The following is a 6,000-nucleotide window of genomic DNA, read 5'->3' as shown; positions in this document are numbered from 1 at the left end:
GATCTAAGGACATGATGCTTTGGAAAGGAGTTTCTTCTTTTGTTTTCACAGAGGATGAGACCCTGTGAATTGCTTCTATCCCAATATGGTATGATAGACTACACCCTCCTGAAAGGTTGCTGTGAACACCTTCAAAAAATTACTTCGCTCAACTGCCAACTGAGATGAACCTAACTTACAGGTTACACCATAAAAGACCTAATTAACAGCACCTCTATACAGCAGGAAGCAGTTTGGAGAGAAATAACTACTTCCATATTCCCAAATATTGTTTATAAATGTTCTTTTATATTTAAAGGTGGATATGATATAGGTATGAATAATTTGCATTGATATGGATTTTGCTTTAGTGATTTAAATTTAAGGTCAATTTTATTATATGTATATGTGTTTCTGATCTTGATTAAGGTATTGTGATTGTGTAGTTCGTTTAAAAATGTAATTTATATAGGTTGTTAATGGATAATCATTAATAGTAGTCAAGTTTGTAGTCATGTTAGTTAGATTTTCTAGATGTACATAGATATATTTTAGATAGGCATTCTTTATATCTTTTGAAGACTACATAATATGACATTTAATGTTTTAATAACTTAGGACTTTTCATGACAATGAGACACTCTGCCCCTGGCAGCACCAATCTACTTCAAGAGGATTATTGGCATCGAAGAGGCACCTTATGGAGTTTGATAGCCATTTGGGCAAGAAACTGCTCTTGCCTGGACTGTTGCATAAACTGGACACAGAGAACCCTCAGAGAGAGGATTACTGAAATTGCCTAAAGGTGAGATGACCTTTTGGGGTTCCTGATTCATGAAGGAGTCTGTGAGACATTCTACAGGACACAGCAGAAAGTGACTGAACTGCCTTTGAAATTTCCTGCTTCATGGAAATGTCTCTGGATACTATGGGCCTGTAGGCTGAAGATGGATGCCCCAACGGTACAGAGAAACTTTGGGTGACTGTCCAGGCAGCGAGATGTCTCCGTCATTTCTAGAGTTTGGAAGTTGCTTATTTCTTGTTTGCTTAGGTAATATTGTATCTTTCTGGAGTCTTTGATGGAGTTGAAAAATAAAGTTATAGTTTTCCTTAGTTATGATAAAAGATAAGGTAGATATAAGTATTGTAACTGTAATTCTTACTTGATAACTGTTTTGTTATATGTAATTTTGCTATGTTAAAATTAAAGCCTTCCTTTTTTTGTTTAAACAGAAAAAGGGGAAATGATGGAGGAAGGTCATTGGTTAATTAATAAAGAAACTGCTTGGCCCTGATAGGTTAGAACATAGGTGGGTGGAGTAAACAGAACAGAATGCTGGGTGGAAGAAGAAGTGAGGTAAGACGCCTGAGAGAGAAGCCATGCCCCTCTGAAGCAAGCTGCCAGGTCAGACATGCTGAATCTTTCCCGGTAAGACTGGTGCTACACAGATTATTAGAGATGGGTTGATCGGGATATGAGAATTAGCCAGTAAGGGCTAGAGCTAATGAGCCAAGCAGTGTTTAAATGAATACAATTTGTGTGTTGTTATTTCGAGTAAAGTTAGCTGGTGGCTGGGAGCCGGGCGGCAGGAACGCAGCCCGCAGCTCCCTCAACAGTATGTAAAGTGAAACAAATTTTTATTAGATGTAATATGATAAGTTGAAATTTGAAAAAATGGGCCTATTACCTTAAATTACCATGTTTTGTACTTGTTAACATCAAATATATATATATATATATACATATATATATATATATATTCCAACAAATATATTCCAGTAAATACCAGGCTGATCAAGAGACAATTTAGTTCAAAGTTGTAGTCCCGAAAAGAAATTATTTTTCAATTTCCAATTTAAAAAATATAGTCCCAGAAACAATGACTGCCTTGTCTAGAGAGAATCATTAGCTTTACAATGTTTTCTAAAATTAATCTTATTAACAGATTATTTAAAAAATTCTCTAAAACATTTTCATGCCAACACTTAAGCAACAGATGAAAGCAGTCAGTCATGTCAAATCTATAATCAATAATGTAACATTGACTGAGCTGAGAAGAAGGCTAATATCAACTCTTGACTCCTCCTGCCAGTGGACAAGTCTCTAGGTCGCAACATGCTGACAGCAGTAAGCATGTTTTTTAATATCATTTTATTTAAAATAGATCAGTTGTTTAGAGGTATAATTTATAAAGCAAGGCAACCAAATTAAATGAGCTTTCAGCTTCTGCTATTTCTTAGATACACCAACAAAAACCACTGCCAAGGCCCTTCTACTTCTTGTAGGCTTCAAGGTGAGAGCACAGGTATTGGCCCTGGAGAGCTCTATCTGGGTAGAGACTAGATTGTGTTTCCAAAGCACCAGATGAGTCCAGGTTGAAGAGGACCTCCTTCATTTAAGTCATCTTCTCCTAAAGAATCTAAAGGCATGGGATTTGACTGAATAGAATCAATTTGTTGACCCTACATATAGAAAACCAGCTGTCAATGATACCTCTTAGCTATTCTGGGTAACGTTCCAAAGTTGTGGTTTTGATGGCAGACATCTGGCATCTCTGTTAACAAGGGAACATTGGTGGAGTATAGATCATGGAATTAGCTTTTACTAAGAGAAAGACTCAAATGCAAGGGTATCAGGCATTTCCAATTGAACTAGCATGCAGGTCCCATACCAGTCAGGCGATAGGCTTAGGTACAAGGTTCTGTTGTTCACAGCATCCTCTTATGTCCTTTAGGGAGACATTGAGGGCAGAGCAATTGTCATTTGCCTCTCTGTTGTTTGAGATATTTAGGATGTGGGTGTAGACTCTGAGACAGTTCACTGGGTAAGAGAATCTATCTACCCTGTTGTGTGTGACATGAGGGATAATTTACTTTTAAGATGAAGATATTTTTGTTTTCTTTTTCTGAATTAGCATACTTGACAGGGGCTGGTCAGGTCTACACAGCCACAGGTAGAAGCAGCAGACTTCTGGCAGGTCTTACTTCATCCTTATCCTGAAATGAGGCTAGCATGCAACTTACTGTGATGGGGTGGTGCTCCATCCAAGGGAACTTGTGCTCCATCTAAGGGAACTGCTTGAGCCAATAGGTTTGCTGCAATGCAAGTGTATTGAAATTTAACTCATTTTATTTAAGTATTCAAACTGTTATAATCAATTTTTATATACAGGATTTTTAGTATCATTTTACATTAAACAAATTTTAAGTTTACTTTAAACTTGTTTTGCTTTACTGTCTTTAGACTTAATATTGAAAACATATACAAAGTATAGTGTGATGGGAAATAAAAATTGTTCTCTCTCTTCAAGCTTGTCCCTGTAATGAATTACATCTGTAGTACGCATGACTGACCAATAAATTGTGTATCTTACTTATCTTTAACAGTTTATAATAAATAAGTATCCTACCATAGCATCAGTATTTTATAATTTTTCCATGATAAGTTTGAGCTTAAACATATATTTCTTATATTAAGAACCTTTAGTATTAAAAGAAACTTAAACCATAAATTTAGCTCACAGAGAGACTGGAAACCTCATTTTCCTGATACTTTTATGATGTACTTTTACAAATGCCAGTTTTTTTATATGACTCAATTTTAAAACAAGCCATCTTGGAAGCCTGACATTGCCTCCTTAGTCTAGTAAATGGCAGATACAATGCAGAGGGCTCAGTGGGTATTGTCTAAGCTGTGGTCACTTTAACCATGTTTCCCATCATTATGGAAATGGAATAAATCCATTTTATGTACTGTTTTGCTATTCTATACTTTATCAATTTCCATTCAAATTTCCATTATTTTATACTTTTTGTTTGTTTTAGGTGTATTTATTCCTTTATCCCAGTGTTATGAGATAAATTGCCAGGTTACTGAGCTAATATCCTTTTTTAAAAATGTGTGTGTTTGTGTCTGTGTGTGTATGTATGAGTGTGTGTGTATGTTTAATTGAGGAGCCCAGAAGGGATCACATACCTTGAAGCTAGAGTTGCAGATGGTTGTGACTCCTGAATGTGGCTTGCAGGACCCAAACTGGGTCATTTGCAAGAACAGCAAGGGCTTGTAACTGCCGCACCATCTCTCCAGCCCCATTTTTTTGGTTCATAAGCAGGCACTCATAGTTTAAAATTTTCCCTAAGCATTAATTTAGTAATTTCTTATATATATTCATATATTTTGTTTTCATTTGCATTTGTTATTTCCAACATATTTTCTCTGTAGTTGAACTTTCAATTCTCCTGCCTCAGCAGTTCAAGTGGCTGTGATTGTAGGCCCTCACCACCATTTATGGTGTTTTCAATATATATTCTAATTTCCCTTTTTAGTTTCTTCTTTTACACATTGTTATACTATTTAGTTTAGACAGATTTTTATTTTCATATATTTCCTTGCTATTGACTTCTAACTTCATTCCATTGTGGTTAAAGTGTGTACTTAATTCTACACTTTTCTTTGCTTTTTCTTCTTGCCAGTGTATGATCTAACATGGAAAACATTCTACATTCACCTGAGAGGAATGTCTGTTCTGCTACTGTTGGGTGGATTGTATGTAGACATATTTCTAGGACTATTTGCTTCTTAGTGTTGTTCAAGTCTTTTATCTCACAGTTAACAACTTTCTAGTGTCCTAACCATTACTGAAAGTAGTTACTGAAATCTCCAATTAATATTTAGAATTGTCTAGTATAGCTCTGTGAGGTTTTGCTTCATGTATTTTTTTTCTGTTCTTAGGCAATTGTAATAGCTTCCTATTACAATCAACCCTTTCATTGTTAGAAAGCATTCTTTAGCCTGTAATGTTTTTGTTTTAAAGTGTATTTTGTCAGATATTTACATTGCCATTCTAGCTTTCTTAGGCTTGCAATTTGTTTTCGCTATGGAAGTACATTTTATTTCCAGTGATATAGTAGTATTTCACAGCCAGAAGATAATAATCTATATAAACTTTCAACTACAGATGGACCAATAGGTTATTTATAGTCTTATAAACTATAAACAGGCCGGGCATTGGTGGCGCACGCCTTTAATCCCAGCACTCGGGAGGCAGAGACAGGTGGATCTCTGTGAGTTCAAGGCCAGCCTGGTCTACAAGAGCTAGTTCCAGGACAGGTTCCAAAGCTACAGAGAAACCCTGTCTCGAAAAAACCAAAAAATAAATAAATAAATAAATAAATAAATAAATAAATAAACTATAAACATTCTTGTACAAATGTGGAAGCATTTTTGTAAGTCAAATTACTGTATCAAAGTACATTTACATTTTAAAATTAGATATAATGGTTCCAAATTATCCAACAGAATGATTATATGTATTTAAATTCCCAACAATAATGTGTAGTAAGTTCCCACACTCTAGCCAACATTGCATGGTATCAGTAATTTTTTTATTGATTTTTATTGAGCTCCGCATTATTCTCTACTTGTTCTATTCCCTGTTAGGCTTGCAATTTATATCTTGTATCTTTTTTCAGCTTTTTGTTAAACTTTCAGTCTATCTGTTTATTTTTTGAGATACACAGTTTAATAGATTAATATATCATCTTTACATTCTCAGGATGAATGGAAATGAACTCGTTGCCATATTCAGAAGTGTACCAAATCTGGAGGCAATCTAAAAAGAGAGAAAGGAAAGAGACCTATTCTTCCTCAGTGACGATAGGCTGGAGGTGACACCCTTTTCTTTTTCTCCCTCTGGGCTGCAGGGCCCTTAAGTTTAGAGCTTCTCCACACCCTTGCACACAGGACTGAAGAGAAGGGACCAAGTGATTTAGGCATAGAAAGAGTCAGAGGAAGGAAGTCACATTGATCAAGAAAGATGAGCAAGGCATGCAGGCCTTTAATGCCAGCACTGGAGAGACATTATTAGCTTGGGAATCTTTGTGTGCTAAAGGACTACCTGGTCTTTAAAAAACGCCCCTTCCCTTGCCCCACATGTCATCACTATGACATTAGAGTGGTGGTCCAATCATTTGGCCATGGAACATACTATAATTTACATAAGACTACCTATTGGCCAAGGG

Source organism: Chionomys nivalis, chromosome X (assembly GCF_950005125.1).
Source record: "Chionomys nivalis chromosome X, mChiNiv1.1, whole genome shotgun sequence".
In the NCBI taxonomy this organism is placed as follows: Eukaryota; Metazoa; Chordata; class Mammalia; order Rodentia; family Cricetidae; genus Chionomys; species Chionomys nivalis.
Note: the sequence above shows the minus strand (reverse complement) of the source record.